We start from the raw sequence: 17,668 nt of genomic DNA on the forward strand, positions 1-17,668 counted from the left end.
GCCGAGCGCCCTGGGAGCTGCCTTCAGCGGCGACGCACGCAGAGGATGCTGCGTTGCGGCTTGCCTGGAGGAGCGGGGCTGCAGGCGGGCCGTGCGCGGAGCGGATAAGGGCGCTGGGGCAGAGGAGAGCTCGTCTGCTCTGGCTCTCCCAAAGGGAGAAAGCGTAAAGAAATCTGCGCTGATTTGCAGACTTGTTTGCTCCTTGAGTCGCACCGTTTGGGGAGCATTATTTATTTTTGTTTAAGGGTAGAAAAAGCGTCTGCATGGCAATGTGTGGAAAGCACGTGGCCGCTGCACCCCGCGAGGAAAGCGGCAGCGTTTGGCGCCTGGGCCTGCACAACACCCTGAAGAGCCGTCACACCCTGCCAGATCAACAGCTGGTCTATCCAGCGCGCTTCCCTGCGGGGATTCAGCCCCGCTCACAGCCGGAGAGGCCCCAGTAGTCACCCCGAGCCTGCTGTGGAAATTCATCCTCCGCACATCTCCGTAGGGGAAAAAGCATAACGTCCCACGTCCTGCACTGCCTCGTGGCTGCCTTTATGCAAGCTTCCGAGTTAGTGTTTTTTGGAAATACTGGAGTAAGCTGGAGATGTCTGTTCTTTTCAGTTTACTTTTGCGGCTTGCTGTAGTATTTTACCGTGTCGCTGGCTGTTCGGTGACTTGGCAACTTGTGTCGTGCTCATTTCCAAAGCTGATGCAATTGGCGCTGGTTAATTATTATCCTCACCAATAGATTTCTTATGCAAAATACTGTTCCTTGGGGCCTGGTTTTTGAAAACCGGATGCCTGTCTTGTACCTGTCAAATCTGCTGCGTGTACAGTCAAGCACTTTGCAGTGAAACCGTGGAGTCTCGGTTCCCCATTTTCACACGCAGAAATAGCTAAATTTATCCTTCTCCTTCACCAGCCGACCTAGGCCACCTGCTCGCTGAAGGCTGTAGCTGGGGGGAGATAAAACAGAGCCAAAAAGACACATTGGCCCCTTCTTCCCCTTTTAGCAGCCCTCACAGGTTTTGTTTATAGCTGTAAATAAACTGGGAGCCGGGTGGAAAGCGTTGGAGTTAGTGGGTGTACTGGCCACTCGATCATGACAAGCAAAGGAAATAATTAAGTCTTTTGTGGAACAGATAAGAAAAATAGCAGCCATCACCCAAAACAGAAGTCCTGCGAAACGCTGGGGCTCCAGGGCTGGGGGGGAGAGGCAGAAGCAGAAGCAACACCGCCGAAGCACTGAGAGCGAGCGGAGGAAACCCCGGACAGGCCGGAATAGGTTTGCCCAGGAAGGGAGGTCGTGAGGCAGCGCTCTCCCTTGCCCCTTTTATGCTCTCGGTTTCCATCAGCTCGTGGAGCCTGTGGGCAATGTCCTGCAATATCAGAAAAGATCAAGTGGTTGCACATCCATTCACTGGCCCCTTCCCTGTTCAAATCGGAGTTGTATCTCCCTCTACTTGTAGCACGGCCCTGAGAAGCAGCCAGGAGAGGTTTGGGGTAGCTTTGTTGCTGAAAATTGCTTGGGGATATGAGCAAACAAATCATTCCTTCTGCTTTTGATTCCTACTGTAGGAAGCAAGTTGCTTTTTATAACAAAACAGAAATGCACAAAGAACAACTTCGCTCCATCATCGGTAATTCTTCCTGAGAGTAACAACCTGCAAGGGGCAATAGTAGAAATATTTTGCCATGTAAAAGTTGCTAGCACTTATGAAATAAGACCAAGTCTTGTTTCAATGAGAAACGCACCTAACGTGGAAGATGCCGGTGCCGGATCTGCCTGGACCTAGTCCCGGCGCTGGTTGCCCTCACGCTCTCCAGCCTTGCGGAGCGTTGTGGAGAACTTGGCCGTGATGTGTTTACGGCAGGGCCGTGTCCCTTTTGCCTCCCGGCAATAGTCCCTCGCCACTTCCAGCCAAAACTTGCCCGAGGAGCCACCACGCCAGTGGGCTGCTATGTCCTGCCTGCGCGCGAGCTTTTCTGGTGAAAGCTTATTGCTGAAGCTTGTCCTTCTGCGGGCACGGGCTGCTCTCCAGCCCCAACACCCGACCCTGAAACCTGAACTGTCCAGGTCAAATCCAGCCCTTGGAAGCTGAGGAAGACGTGTCAGTTAAATTATTTTGCGTGAAGAACGGTGTTGCTCGGGTCCAGGGTGCTTTGGGAATGCTCAAACCGAAGTAAACTCAGCTACCAGCGCTGGTGTGCGATGCAACAAGGGACCTTCACGGGATCTGCTGGTCTGTGCCGTTCCCACTGAGTGCAGCACGAGCCGCTGTGTAGGAGCGAGGCAGAGGACGGAGCGGTTTTGGGCCTGAGCGTGAAGGCGTCTGCAGGAGGACGGTGGAAGGCACCGATCAGCCCGCAGCGGCTTTGCGGTGGATGCTGGATGTGCCCAGCTCACCCGGATCGCCGGCTGCACGCTGAGTGTTGGGGCCTGGGACTTCCCGGCAGAGCAGCAGCGTAGCCTGGCCCAAGGTCCGCCAAAGGTCCCGTCTTGCCTTCGCCCTCATCGGCTGCACAAAGGCTCCTGCTTGCTCCTGCCTCATCCCCCGGATATCCTGGGTCACTGCTGGGAAAGAGGCAGGCCAGGCTGGCAAGGATACGGACTCCTAAAGCGAGGGGTAAATAAGCTCTCCTCCTTTTTGTCAGGTGTTGACGATATGTGGTATATACAGATTAAAAAAAGACAAACAAATAAGGAACAGTTGGATTTCGCTTGGTTTGGCCCAGCTGCACACGTACCTAGCAAAGAAAGCCGAGCTTGCGTATTGTGCCCTCCTGCAGAAGGTCCGGAGAGCCCCTGCGCTAGCAGGAGGCTCCTGGTGAGTCCTGGCCATCCGGGCTGAGGGGCTGCAGCCACGAGCGAAGAGCCCGGGCCAAAGCGGCAGCCAGAAACATCCAACGAGCTGCAGCACCCGCCGAGCGGGCCGGGAGGGGCCGGGTGTGCTCTGCCTTCGCCGCCCACCCAGATGCACCCGCAGGTCGCCCCGAGCTCCAGCGTGCACGGGCCCCCAGCGCCTGGGCGTGCACCTTTCCCACGCTCGTGCTAGGCTTGAGCCAGGTCGTTCTGTTCCCGATACTCCCTCGTCCCCGTCACTGAATAGGGAAGGAAATCCTCATGAATTCTGGAGCTACTGGCTGAACCCGCCTGGCAGGGCTGCGGGCCACAGTTTCGCAGCGGGTTGGTCTGCAGCTGTAAAGCTGCCTGGTTGCTCTTTCTCTAGTTTAAACGTAAACTTGCAAATTGAGAATAAAGGGCTAAACGCGACATCTGCCTTTTACCGAAGAAACCCTGAAACAAAACTTTGAAAAAACGTGACCTCTCACTGATCTTAGTCGCCAGCTCAAATCTTACCAAGGCGCACAGTATCCTCCCCGCTCGCGGTGCGTAGCAAGCAGAGCTGTGTCGTACTGGGTTTTGCACAGCCCCTCGGTTATCGCCCGGGATGAGTGGGCTCCCTGTGCACGCTGCCGTTCAAGTTTACCCTCGGCGAGGAAGGGATCAGGCTAGGGAGCACTATTTGCCGAGACGGGTATCTCCTCGACACGCCACGTTTTGCTGCGGGTGGGACCGGGGAGCTGTGACCACGCCTGCCGCCCTGCCTGAGCTCTGCCGCCCTCGCCGCCACCACGGTGCCAGCACACGAGGCACGGGGCGGGCGGAGGCTCCCCGGGCGCTGCTTCTGCTGATACCGAGAAGTCCTTCTAGTTCTGTGACTTGCTGTAGCTACGGCTACGGATAAATATTGTGTGTGTGTGCGGGGGGGCATCTCTGGTACTGGCTAAGCGAAACAAGCCCGCAGTGCTTACCCTGCCCTCGCAGCTCGGCTGTGCGTGTGCCTGTGCCCCACAGGGAGATAAGCAGCTCTGCGATCTGCAGCCGAATAGAGACACTTTGAAGCCTGCATCTTTCGCTACCAGTTTTTTGTTTCCTCCCAGCACAGCAGAGATCGTGCAGTTACACAGGAGCAGTGCAGATAGGTTACGTCTTCAAACTGCGCTGGTCAGACGGAGGTTTTTCCCTTTTATTCCTCTCCGTGTCAGTCCGCCTTGAGCCACCACCGCCTGCATTTTGCAATAGGTGTTTCTCAGCGGGATTGCCACATTGCACGCACACACACACACACACGCACACACACACACACACACACGCACACACACACACACACACACACACACACGCACTTTGCAAGGCCAGACGGTGGGATCTGGGCTCGGGTGAAGCTCAGGGCCTGTGGGACCTGCTGAGGGCAGGGCTGGGGCTGAGGCAGGGCCAGGGTGACGCCCCTGCAGGACGTGCAGCCAGCGCAATGCTGGGAGCAGTCACTGGTGACCAGAACAGCTGGTGGCCCTTCCCTCGGGAGACCTGGGAGGGTCCGAGGGACACGGACGCAGGCCAAGGTACGCCTAGACCGTGGCGTGCGACGGAGGTGGAAAGCAGCAGCAGAGGGTCGGCTGGGCAATGCTCCGTTAGCTAGCAGCCACCGAAGGCATGGAGAGGCTGAGCTCTGGTCTGCAGCCACCACAAGTTTCGTAAGATTAATTCCTAATTACCCTAATGGGTAATTCAGTTTATAAGGGGATGCAAGGCCGGTGGATATTTCCAGTTTCTTCACATTCAGCAATCGTTTCTCCTCCCTGCATCACATCCACGATGAAGCACTGCTGGTTTTCGTCTGGCTGTGGTCAAGGAATCACAGCTTTGCAGGAAAATAGCAGTTTGGGGGGTTGCCTTAAAATCACAGAAAAATTGCTAACCTTTTTAAAGCAGGCTGCGGGAATACCTAACACACATCCTCCTCTAGAAAGCTTATCGCGTCGGTTTTTGTGAGGGGACTGAAGAAGGTGGTGGTGGTGGTGGTGGTGGTGGTGGTGGTGGTGGTGGTGGTGGTGCTTCTGTAGCTGTGTCTTCTTTCCTGTTTATACGACAGTCGTCATCAGCTTGGTGTGAGTTAGCACAGCTGTAGCCGCCTTTTCATCCCATGTTGCATGTGCTAATGGACAAGTGTTGCTCTTTTCTTGAAGGCAGAGAACGAATGCCGTTCTCAGCCCTCCCTCAGACCTAACGCTCAAACCCAGTGAATTCAGTGCGCTTTGGGTCAGGCCTTGTGCATGCACGTTTGTGAGCACTGATCTTTTGTACCTGTGAAAAGAGCATGTTGTCGCTCCAGAAGAAATATTTTGAGGCCAAGTTTGTGATGTTTTCCAAAGTATCTGCCATGCAGGATCACAGAGGATTACTGCCTTTTGTTCAAATGGTTCGAAACCATTTGTTCACTCAGGGCAGCGCATCCGGCTGTTGCGTGAGAGTGTCCAGTTTTTCACATCGTCTCAACCCACATCTTTGTTTTATTGGGACAAGATTTTCCAGTGGAGCCCAAATATCTGCAACTGAAATTGCTCAGCTGATGTTTCCTGCATGCAGATTTTCCGCTGCTTCGAGCATGCAAAATCCAGGTTAATGTGCCAGGATTAACGGGAGCCCTGCTCATGCGCTGGATGCAGTGTCAGTGAGCACAGCTCTCACCCTGCAAAGAGAGGACCTTAAGGATGCTCTTCCTAGAGGTGATAAACGAGCCAGCTCCATTTCTGGAGCTGGATTGTGGCACGCTGGACAAGTAGCCCTTTGGCCACTGAAACATAAGAAAAGAGGAAAAAAATCAAGAAAAATATCAGTGATATCCGTGCAAGGCAGAAACCAAGCAGCCGTGGCTGCCTCGAGGTGCGTTTCCCTCTGCTTTCTGCTGACCAGCACGGCACGAATTCAGGTCGCACTGCTGTAAAGCGGTACATGGGGCTGCTTTCCTTGTGCCGTCTGCTTAGCAAATTCACAAGCATCCGAGTGGGATGGGGCTAGAGGGTGTTGTTTCCGGGCGGTTGATTTTACACATTATATTGCCCTCACCCCTTCATAGGCCCCCCCAAACAGCTTCCTCGCCAGATGTGAAGCCTGATGGTGCCTTGTGCCAAAAATGCAAGTGTTACCTGCGAATGTCACTGCTGGGATGGCAGAGAGAGGCGGGACCAATAAACTGAAGATCCAGATCAGAACGTCCCAAAATCTGTCTCTGCTCACTGGACTCTGCAACTTTCCAAAGTACAGGAGTGGGTTGTGTATATATATATATATACATATATATGTATGGTCTTTATTTTGTGGCTTTTCTCACCCATGCCCAGGTCATGAGAAGAAGGCCCAGGAAAGGCCCACAGACTGAAGCTGGCTTGTCCACGGTGCCTCCGTGGGACGTGTCCGTGCGGGGGACGGGGCCTTGGCCGCCTCGCCAAGCGCTAGGCATCCTGCCCTCTCCTACCCATGCTGGGAGGCATTTGAAGACCAAAAGTATTCAGGTACTATGGTGACAGGCACAGCATAAAAACAGTGGTAAACACAAAGGAAAGTGCGGAATAATTCAGGGTGGTCCGTGATAGGAGTAATGGACTGGCATCGAGCAAAGGAAAGTTTTGGTGCACTGCAAAGGAAAAAGTCCTGATGTCCATGGAAGAGGCTGGGGGGGGGGGGGAGTGGTGGAGCCCCTCTGCTTTGAGTCATTTCAAAGTGGACAGGAAAAAAGCTATGGAAAAATGTGCTGTCAGGAGCAACTCCACACTGGCAGCAGTTGATGAACTGCATGAGCTAAATGGTATTTTCCATCTCCCAATTTATGTGACATGGAAAGTGATTTATTCTGGCCTACCATCATTTTACTATAATGAATAATTCCCAGCCGGCAAGTACATGATTTGAACTTTGGGTAAAGAGTCCTTTTTATCTAATTATTGCGGAGGGACTAGGAGAGCAATCTTAAGAGCCACCGAAAGTACGGCAGATTTTCCTTCGCAGATGGGTTTGCGTTGAGAGCCAGGCTCTTCGCTGTGCTCCAATGTCCTCCTCCGTGAACCTACTTTCAGGCTGCTGAGAGATAAAACCAGGGAAAGCATTAATAACGTGTGGACTACCCTCTCTTGATATATGAGATCACTTTTTTCCCATGTCTGGCTAAAAACCGCTTAATTGGCATCAGAAAATCTATATGAACTATGCCCCCAGCGCTGTGTTTTATAAATTTCTCCTATTCTGCTAAAACCTCGTGGTGCTCGGGGTGGGTGCGCGGGCAGCCGCGGGCAGCGGTGCTCCGGCGGGGCGATGCTCGGGTGCACGCGCTCCTGCTCGGCCACGCCTGGGGTGTTTGGTATTATATTTAAGCCCGTTTCGGGCAGCGGGAGCCCCAAAGCAGCCTGAAAAATTTCCAGGCAGCGGTCGGGCGCTGCGTGTGATGACTTGCGGCTGGCAGGGGGGTGACCAAGCGGCCGGGCTGCCTCCGTGCTTTCACAGGCTGCCAGTCGCCAGCTTAGTTATGTTTGCTGATGCCTTTTGGTTTTGGTTTTTGTAGATTCTTTCTGAATATAACCGTAGCTCCTCCTTAGAGGGTAATAGAAGCTGTTACCAGAGCTAGAATGAGACTGTAATTTATCTGCTAAAACCGTATAAAGGGAGTAGTATATTGGTTTCTGATGTCTATGCTTTAAAACAAAAGAGTAAAAGATTGCTTCAGGAGATCAGACTTTTCTGTGCACTTGTATTCACAGAAATGCGTAGGAACACTTTCCTCGCTCTATCTTGGGGCAAAGATGTTCCAAAGCTGTTGCGCTGGGGCTGCATACACCTCACGAAGAAACGTCCCTTTGCCCCAAAACTTCATCTAAGCGTATTAACCCTAGGAAAGCCTGACAGCCAGCGCGAACTTTTTATGCATTAGCTGCAGGAATTGAAATGGTGGAATAAAAGCGATGGGCAGGGTCACGCATGCAATAGAGGGTCTATGCAGAAGGTCACAGAACAGACCATATTCTACGTAATGGGCATTAAATCTGCAGAAAAGACTGAAAAGCTGGAACTATGAGTAATAGGAGAGAGCAAAGCTTTAAGAGGTCCCTGAAAGAGAAGAGGTTGTGTTAAGCAGCTCTACATATATACATATGTATCATATATATATACATATCATATATATATCATATATATACATATACAATCATATATATATATCATATACATATATATCTACATCTATAGCAGCACTACAGAAAGCAGAGCACACCACAGACCGCAAAATGCAAAAATCTCCAGTGATCCGGCGCAGTGTGACCTGGAGAAAGCTATTACCAAGCCTTAAGGCTCGTGATCACCGTAACCCTGAGCGTGTGAGCAGGAAACAGCGATCACGGCCTGGCACTTCTCATCCAGCACCCGGCCCTGAGCTGTGGGCAATCGCAGCTGCTTCAGAAGAAGGTGGAAATTAATTTCTGGGTTGGGAATGTCTTTTAAAGTAACACATCTAGGGGTGAAAATCCATTCCCGGCCAATGCAATGAACGAACAATGATCGAATCTCCTCCTCAGCACCCTCTCCCGTCTCCCTGCACGCGGCTCAGCCACACGAAGGGCCCAGATCATGTTTCCAACACCAGCATCCCTCCTTCCCTGTTGCACAGTCCATGCTTTAAATTCACCCAACTCCATCGTAAGCCCGTTTGTGGGAGAAATAATGGGATGCAGATAGTCTGCTGGCTTGCAGAGCAAAGGACCCTGAAGTCAGGTCACTTTGCAGATCAGCTCCCCAGGATGTAGCGTGGCATTAAGTAATTTTCACTTTTACCTGATTCTCCTGCATTAGGAAGTGTGTTCAAACATCCACTCACACACACACACACACATACACAGATATATATACGTATGTATATATGTGTGTATATATATGTGTATACACACACACACTCTCTCTATATGTGTGTGTATATATGTGTACACAGACACACACACACACAGAGATAGATATCGCTATATATATATATATATACACACACACACACACATACACACACACACACACACTATATAAATATTTATATGTATTTATATACACACACACACACACACACACACACACTATATATATATATATATATATATATATATATAAAAATATATGTGTACACACACACACATATCCTTGCTGGACTCCCCACATTCCATTTTACACCGCTTTCTTTTATCATCTCGGTAGAACTGAGGCTGATTTACCCACTTGCTCTGCTCTCGGTGTGCTGTTGTGTTGTTTATCTCCAGTCACTCGCGGAGGCTGAGCTCTGGGGTGGCAGCGCTTTTCCCAGCTGAGAGGCTCTGCCTTTGGAAGGACCTTTTGTTATTAATCGGCCGTGATTTGGCTTCGGCAGCCTTCGGGACATCGTGCGAAGGCAGCTCATTTGGTTTAATTTTCATCAGTTGTCTACAAGCAGCGTAGTCTCAGGGACCGACTGTCAAATCCCATATGGCTGAAGCAGGGTTCACGTCGTTAACGCAGTCTGCTACGGGTTAGTTATGTGGTTTTCGGGCAACATGTATCAAAACTGATGGCCAAAACCTGGGTATCTAAGGATCTCAGCACCTACCTAAAAGGCCTCTAAGCATCTGCAAGCCTTGGACACGGCGGTGCAAAAGCCGGGCACTTCTGCAACACGAGCACGATGCGCATGGTGAATGTGGCTGCGAGTGTCAACTCTCATATGTATAAAGACCGAGAGTGGTAGCTTACCTTTACCTCTTGCATGTGATGTAATCTAGCGTACATTACAAAAATACCAAGAGAAGGGGAAAAATTACCATTTTTAATTATTTTGGAGCATTATGCTTCTAAAAAACCATTCAGCGTGGCTTGGTAATGCTGGTGTTTTTAGCTGTAGGCTTTGAGGCGTAGCATCCCCAGCCGGCACCCCAAAGCAGCTGCGCCTTGCTCAGCCCGCGCCGAGCGACGACGGCGGCCTGGGGAACCGCGTCCTGCCCACGCGCCTGCCGGCACCCGGGCTGCAGAGCCGGGGCCACAGAAACCCAACGTGACCCCCTTAAAATGAGGGGGTTGGGCTCCTCTTTCCGCCTGGATTCATCCTTGTGCCTGAGGAATAGCTGTCCAGGTGTGGGGGGAAAGCCTGGACGCTGACCAAAGAGCTTGACGCTGCTTGCTAGCTCCTGCTGCAGCGTGGTGAGGAACATACGGAAAACTTAACGAAGCTGTGCTGAAAGCCCTTGCGATCCCGTGGATCACGTGGATTATTAGCAGGCGCAGGGCTGGTGCTTTCATCCCCACGTGTCGTACCGACGAACCCGCACGGTTAAGCTCCAGAGGTGCTGAAGTCTGTAACCTCTTTTTGGCCTTACAAGATGAAACCAGTCGACGCAAAGGCTGAGGCTCCAGGTTACTTCCCCAGATGTGTGTGAGGACACGGGATGAGACAAGAAGCAACCTGGAAGCATTCGATCTGAGCAAAACAGCGTATTTTTCAAGTGGCTGCCTCAGGGGCTCAAGAAATGGCAGCGCTCCTGGAGAGCTCTGCTTTCCCGTAGAACAAATTTGTTCATGCCGTTTCACAAACTTTAAGCAGAAGGGTAAGGAAATAGAAATTTCCATTTGAAAAGCATCTCTGGGAACCCGGCCGTCTTTCCACGCTTAACCGGATAGTCCTTCCTCCTCCAACGTTGCGAGCAAGTTCACCCCCCTTAGCACCCGCGTTGCTCTTCGTCACGGTTGACTTTGAGCCTCCCGTAAGGCCACGTAGGTGTTGGCACCTGCCTTTGGCAGCTGTACGCACGCTGCCAGGTCCCGTCACACACCAGTGCACCGATAATTCGGAGGCTTCCCGGCTTCACGGATATCCTCGACCCGAGGGCATTTTCTGGAGGCAAAAGAAGTTGGCTGGATGCGGGTGCTGACTGTCGCGCGAAGCAGGCATCCACCGCTCAAGGATGACAGCTGCCCTTTCCGAACGCGTTACAGCGTTGCAGAGGATTAAAAAGTCCAAAATTAATTTTGCCTCCAGAAAACGCCCTCAGGCCAATGAGCTCATTTGCACTGATCTAAAACCAGTGAAACTCCGCTCAAGCCTGCGGACGATCGCAGTGAACATGAGGAGTCGGCCCAAGCTGCGCTGTCGGAGGGAAGCGGCGCAGACACGGGCGCTTCTCCTGGAAGCCCTGGAGATCCGGCACGCGTGCGCGGGACGCGGCAGGGCTCCCCTTCCCAAGCTGGTGATTTCAGTGCTGATGAATACGTCTGTCGGAGACCGATTTTTGATTCCCCTTTCCCTAGATGTGGTAAAAGCACGGCCAGCACCTCCCCAGCCTGACCGGAGGCCTCGGCGAGGAGGAAAACCCAAGCCACGGGCTCTGCGTGCCTGCCGCTGCAGCACGCATTACTGCCTTCAGGACGTGCAGTTTGAGGCTCTGCAGCTTGGGTCTTACCCCGGGGAGGAAGCTGAGAAGCCAGTTTCTCACCATGCAGTTTTGCTTTCATGTTGTTGCCATGGAATTGTTTGTATCGTTTCCTACATCATATCAACAGCTGTTTCTACTTCTTTTCTTTTTTTTTTTTTTTAACAGTGAGAATCTTACTTACAGCCACCCCGGCCACAGTCGCACTGTCACTGTGTGTTGCCCCATCATCCCTCTGCCCTCGCAAAGCCCTCAGCAGCGGCTGTGCGGCACATCAGCGTTGCACCAGGGCTTCTCGCAGCACAGGACCGTTCCGCCCTCGCGGCGATGGAAAGTGGCCCCACGGCGTCCGCGCCTGCCTCGGCTCCTGGTGAGAACGGCTGACTTTGGTCATCCGGACGGATGGCAAAAAATGCCGGGGAGACACCGAGCCGTGGACCCGGGGGGTCAAGGTTTTGTCACCTGGCAAAACAAGTCTGGGACAACGGGCGCAATACGGACGCATCCCCTATGGCCACGGACCGTCGTGCTACCTCGAGGGTGAAAAGTGCGGGTGATATCCCTGCCAAGGGCCGGCTGCAGCGGGGAAGCTCCTTCCCTACGAGCGTTTGGGTACCAAACGCTGCAGCACGTCGCAGTGCTGGAAAGCGGTTTTCGTTCCTCCAGAGACCCTCAAAAAAGAAAGACCCTGTCACTGGCTTTTAAGCAGGATTCTTTGAAAAATTTTTCTCTTAACATCCAAGCAGCTATTTGTAACCCTCTATTTGTAACATAGGAGCCCAAAATGTTTGGCTCTCGCTCCCAAAGCCAGGGTCCTAAATTCTGCTTCAGTTACCTAAAATGAAGTGGTTTTCAGAAATACATTCGGCACAAATCTCAGTGAAATCGTCAGAAGCTACAGCTGCCTGACATGTCTGAAAATCAGGCCACTTTATTTAAGTGTATAAACGTGGATTAAGAAGTCTTAACCTCAGTCAGCCAAGTCTGAAAATCTGCCCGGGTCGCTGGGGCTGCCGCTTGCTCTCCAGCTACGTTGGTTGCTGAATAGACCTAATTGTGCTCATTTTAAGGCTACGACTGACCTCGGGATAAATCCTGGGAGCGGTCAGGCATGCGCAGTACTGGCTATCGCTGTCGTGCTTGCAGCCCCAGAAGGTGAAGGGCATTTAGGAACATCAGACTGCTAAGCGGTAGCTGCAATGCCGGTAAAATGGTCTGTGCAGTTTGGGAGCTGCACTCCCATCCTCGTCAACGGGAGTTAAGTGCACATAATAAGTCACTTTTGGCCCGGAGCCTGAAAGCTGTTTAGCTGCCCGCTCCTTGAACTACTTTTTGGCCAGCCCAGGGCCTAACTCCCACTGAAGCCAAGGGCAGCAGGCGCCCGACCTACCCAGGTGCTTTTGGAAGACCCAGCAGCTGCCTAAATTCTCCTGAAACGAGGACCGAAGTTATCCGCACTCCGTTCCACATACGGCAGGGCAAAGTGAAGGATTTGCTTTGAAGTGGGCCCAGGGTCCAGCAGCGCTTGTAGGGGATGCACCGCATCCCGCATACCCGGGTTAAGACGCGGTGCCCTGTGTTTCTTGGCTGTGCAAGGCTGGTATCGCAGCAAGCCCCGGCACGGAGCAGCACGGGCTGCCGCGATCTCACGGATGTGCATGACGCTTCTGCCTTTGGTACCCGCCAGTGACGAGGCGTACGGACCCTCCTGACCCCAGAGCCACGCTCGCCTGGCCCTTTTCTTTTCTGGCACGGGTTTGTGTCGTTTTGGGGTTTTTTTTTTTAAGTTTGCATTTGGGGGATTTGAAAAGGCTGAATAGACACTACATTTCCTGCCGTGGTTCTCTATCCCAAGGAGCGCTGACAAATGTGCTTGCAAGGTCGGTGCCTGCCCTCATCCGAGGCCAGCCCACCGCTTGGCTCCCAGGCCTGCGTGCGGGGAGAGGGGGAGGAGGGCTGCTTCGGCCTTCTTGTTTTCAACTCTGCTATCAGTGTCGTTAGTTCTGCTGTTGCCAGGGGAACCCGCAAGTAGTTATAAAACAAGAAACAGCCTCGAGTCGTGTTGTGTCAATTAGTGTAACCAGACATATTTCCTCAAATAAGAACCATATGCTAGAGATAGCATCTTTGTTTGTTGCTTGCGGTTTCCTTGATGGCAAACTACTGTGCCGTAATCCTGTATCGTCCAACTAGTTTATAAAATTGTCACAGGCAAAAATATGAAATATGGGGCATGCTCATTTGGGGTTCGGGCTGCCCACGGACCGGAGCCCTCCCGAGAGACCTGCCCAGGGGATTGCGGGGAGCTGCAGGAGGCAAAAGGAGCACTTTCTGCAGAGCAAAGGTTTTATTCTCTTTAAAGGGCACCTATGAGAGCGCTAATACTCTTTTCCCTCCAGTTTGCTTTCCTTAAGTTAGTTGCCAGCCTTATACGTGTTGTCAGTTCAGCTGTCCTCTCAGTTCAAGGGTTGTACTTTCAAATATATCTAATTGGACCAGGTACTTAAGTTTTTTTCCCCAGAAGGTACCGTGGCATATAAAAGCCTACTGGCTTTAAACCGAACTTCAGTTTCTAAGCCTCCAAATCACTTTTAACGTGGGACTGAAGACCAGCTGCGAAAGGCGTTTGGGTACCTGGCTCCCGTTCAGGCTCCCGGCTCAGGCGGGCAATTTGGAGACAGAGGTCGTGCTGCTTTGCTGTACGTGCGTTTGAATCTGTGCAAGCCCGTAAGTAGATTCACTTGCTTTAAGATCATTTTGCTAGTGATTTAATCTCTTGATTCCTTATCAGTATAAGGTAAATCAGTACAGGGCACGTGCCACTCAGCTGCATAAGAAAACTGCCCTGCTCAGACTAAACCAACTTTTAGATTTGATGAATAGACAAAAAAAATCTGCTTAGCTTACTTGGGTATTTGCTACAGCAGCTGGGGGGGGGGGGGGAACTTGTTAATGAAGTGATTTGTAAGACCGTGAAAAACAAGCAACAGCGAGGAGAGCTCTACTTTTTACATGACTATTTTTCGCTGTGGTTGTATTCCTGGCAGAAGAGGTCGGCAGCAGCAGTCGGATAATTCTGACCTGTTGGTCAGCGGCTCAGGACAAGTGCACACGAGCTGTGCAGCAGTTAGTGGCTCAATGGCCTTTCTTGGACCGCTGCTCTCTTGCAGCACCCTGAGCCGTTTTGTGCTCTGCGGCCGTGCCGTGGGATACGCAGATTTTCACCCTGCTGCTCCGCTATCCAGGGAGAAGCCCAGATATCCTGAGCTCCGTGTGTGCAAACGCATTTGGCTGCGTAGCTACTGCCAAGTCCATAATGCTTTGTCATCTAAGTGAACGGTTCTGTCCTCAGGGAAAAAAAGCTCAAATTGCAGCGGTATCTGCTTTTTCCTACTAAATTAAAAAAAAATTAGTTGCACTTAGGGCCAGGCGCGTCTGAGGCGGTGGGAGCTGTAGCGCAGGCAGCCCTCGAAGGCAGGCAGGCTGCGTACGGCTAGGGCGGGCAGGAGGTTCGCCTTGCCGCCGGCTGCACCGTTCGGACCTTTCTCCTTGCTCACCAGCGCTCGCACTGCTGCAGACGCGCTGCGCTTTTGCAGGCGCTCGGCAAGGGGCTGGTGTGCGAGGTTCCCAACACGGCGGCGGAGGGACGTGCTCCGTGCGTCCCGCCGCCCCTCTCCCTGCTCCCCCGCCGCCGGCTCGTGCCCTGCGGGACCCCCCCGTCCCCGTCTTCCTCAGATAGGTGGTCCTAATGCATGAATCAGATTTCACACACAGGCTCCCATTATATCGCTCCCCCCTCATTTACGCGGTAATTAACCCCGGCTGCAGCGGCTCGGGGCTCGCAGCGCGTGTGCCTGCGCGCGCTGGTTGCTTTTTGAGCGTGCCTGGACTAAGCAGCAGTGTTTGCTTTGCGATTTCGGCTGCAGCTTGATGACAAAGTGGTTATTCTGGAGCGGTCTGCCTGCCCCCGGCCCGGCCCGAGCCTGCGCGGCAGCAGAGGGGTGTTTGGGGGCTGCAGAGGCCCCGGCTTCACCCGCTGCCGCGGCTCAGGGCACGGGGAAACCTTTCCAGCGAGGCGCGTATTTCTGGCCGTCTTTTTGCCAGAAGCAGGCAAACGAAAGGTGCGACTTGGCGACGCAAAGCCCGAGTCCCTTCCTCGAGGGGCGGCTGCTTCGACTGCAGTTGGAGGTGGCTTTTTTCCCTCTTTTGTGTGGAACGGAGAAGAAAAACGTGGGTTTGCACCCGCCGCGGGCAGCCCCACACCTGAGCCATGCCGCGACTTCGGCAGCGGCACTGGTGCATCCAGCCTGGGCGTGCAGCGGATTATTTACAGCACTAAAAGACATCGACGCGAAGGAGGGTTGCAAAGTCGTACCAGGGAAACAGGGCTGCAGAAATGGGCTGCAATCGAACAGCGCACAGTGAAAACCCATTTACCGGGGGCTCATAACGAGACTCCTGCCGCTAGCCGGGCTTCACCAGCTGCAAACCCGGGCGGGTGGCAACTCCGGGTGCACTTTTGGACCGTGGGGTAAGTACCAGCCCCAGCGTGGTGCTGCTGCCCGAAGCAGGTCTGCGAGGTAAGGCGGAGGCATTCCGGGGGGATAACGGGAAAATAGGTGGCCGGATAAAAAAGAGCGCGGAAGCCCTGTTGCAGCTGCAGGACGGGGCCGGGCTGCCGGGCTGCGGCAGACGTCTGCGGCCAGCAAAGAGGGTGTGAAGCAGGCAGCCAGCGGGAGCGGGGCCGTGGCGCTGGTGCACGCGGTCCCCGGGGAGCAGCAGCACGTGCCCGCTTCTGCTCGCGTGGGGCGTGGGGCGGCACGCTGGAGCCGGCGAAGGGCGTTCCCGGGAGAGCCCTGCTTTCGCTCGGCAGTGGAGGCAGCGAGGCTGCAGGGAGGACCTCAGCATCCCGGCCGTACACCTGCTCTTCTCGCACCGAGGCCCGCGGGAACGCAGCCTGCGGCCGCTCGCTTGCGTTAGCGCTCCCGACCCTGCAGCTCGCGCTCCCGTTTGCAAGAGCGGTGTGAAAAGTGACTGTTACGGTCCCTGCAGTTTTCCTAAACTTTTTGGTGGGTGATTTCACTGCAAATGGGAAAGCCGCTGCAGAACATAATCCCAGGGGCTGCGAGGTTTGAAGTTAGCCATGACCGGGAGCCTCTGCTCCAAGAGTGCTCCTGAAAAGGCATCTGAAAACACCCTTTCCCGGGACCTGGAGGGAAAGTGACCTGCAGCACCGGCCGAGCAGGGTCGCGGCACCGGAGCCGGGCGCTGCTGCCTGCCGTCTCACCTCGGGAAAGCCCTTTCCCTCCCCTCGGCCGCGCGGCCCTGACCCTGCACCCCGGGCGGTTGTAAACCTGCACAAAGATTCATTTATTCTTACTAAATTCGATACCTTTATCTAGATTTCTACAGTCTTCACTGCGAGGAAGCTCTGCATGGGGGGAAAGCAGTGTGACTCTGTGTAAACTCTCATTTCTGTCTTCCAGTGGCATTCTTCCCCTAAATCCCTAAAATGGCACAAAACCCTGCGGGGATCATCGGATCGTACCGGTTTCCTGATGCCGCCGCTGCGCGGATAGCCAGGGCTCTGTGCCGCCCCGGAAACCAGCGGCCCTGCTACAACCGGCTGCTTTTGGGGAGCGGATATTTATGTTATTTGGAAAATGAACCAGTTGGTTATCTGCTGGTGTCTGAGTAAGACAAAAATACCACCCAGGCACCATTAAGGGACGAGACGATGCCTCCTTTGGTGCCCCTGTCAGCATAAAGACGGCATTTAGCAATTACGAAAGCTTTAGAAAGAAGGCTGCCAAGAGGCAGGCCCAGCTCGGCCGCCCCGGGGCCGCACGGCGCGCGGGGGCAAGCGCAGGAGGTCGTGCGTGCGGCAGAGGCAGCGCGGGCGGGTGTGCGTGTGCCGGGGGTGCGTGTGCGTGTGCCGGGGGTGCGTGTGCGTGCTCGGGGGTGCGTGTGCGTGCTCGGGGGTGCGTGCGCCGGGGGTGCGTGTGCGTGCTCGGGGGTGCGTGCATGCACGCACAGGGGAAGCGCGTCCGCTCTGCAACACTTCCACCTACAGCGCGAAGGCCGAACGGCAGCCGAGCGAGCGAGCGAGACCCGGCGGGGCAGGCTGGGGGGCTCCTCCTGCCTGGGGGGCCGCCCCGACCCTCACGCAGCGGTTGCATGCTGCACTCATACCCCCGGCCCGTTCAGCAACGGCACGAGGAGCAACTCCCTTTCCGGGGACAAACGGGTTTTGCACGTTGCTCCTTTCCTGGCCGTGCAAGGCCGCGTTTCCCCAGGCCCTGGGAGCCCGGTGCCGCGTGCACCGTTGGGCTCTGGGTTTTCTGGGGCTGCGGCGCGGCTCCTTGCTGTCCCTCCAAACTGGGTGCTACCTACGGGAATGCAACATGTCTCAGCC

The sequence above is a fragment of the Dromaius novaehollandiae genome, chromosome 9, assembly GCF_036370855.1.
Source record: "Dromaius novaehollandiae isolate bDroNov1 chromosome 9, bDroNov1.hap1, whole genome shotgun sequence".
In the NCBI taxonomy this organism is placed as follows: Eukaryota; Metazoa; Chordata; class Aves; order Casuariiformes; family Dromaiidae; genus Dromaius; species Dromaius novaehollandiae.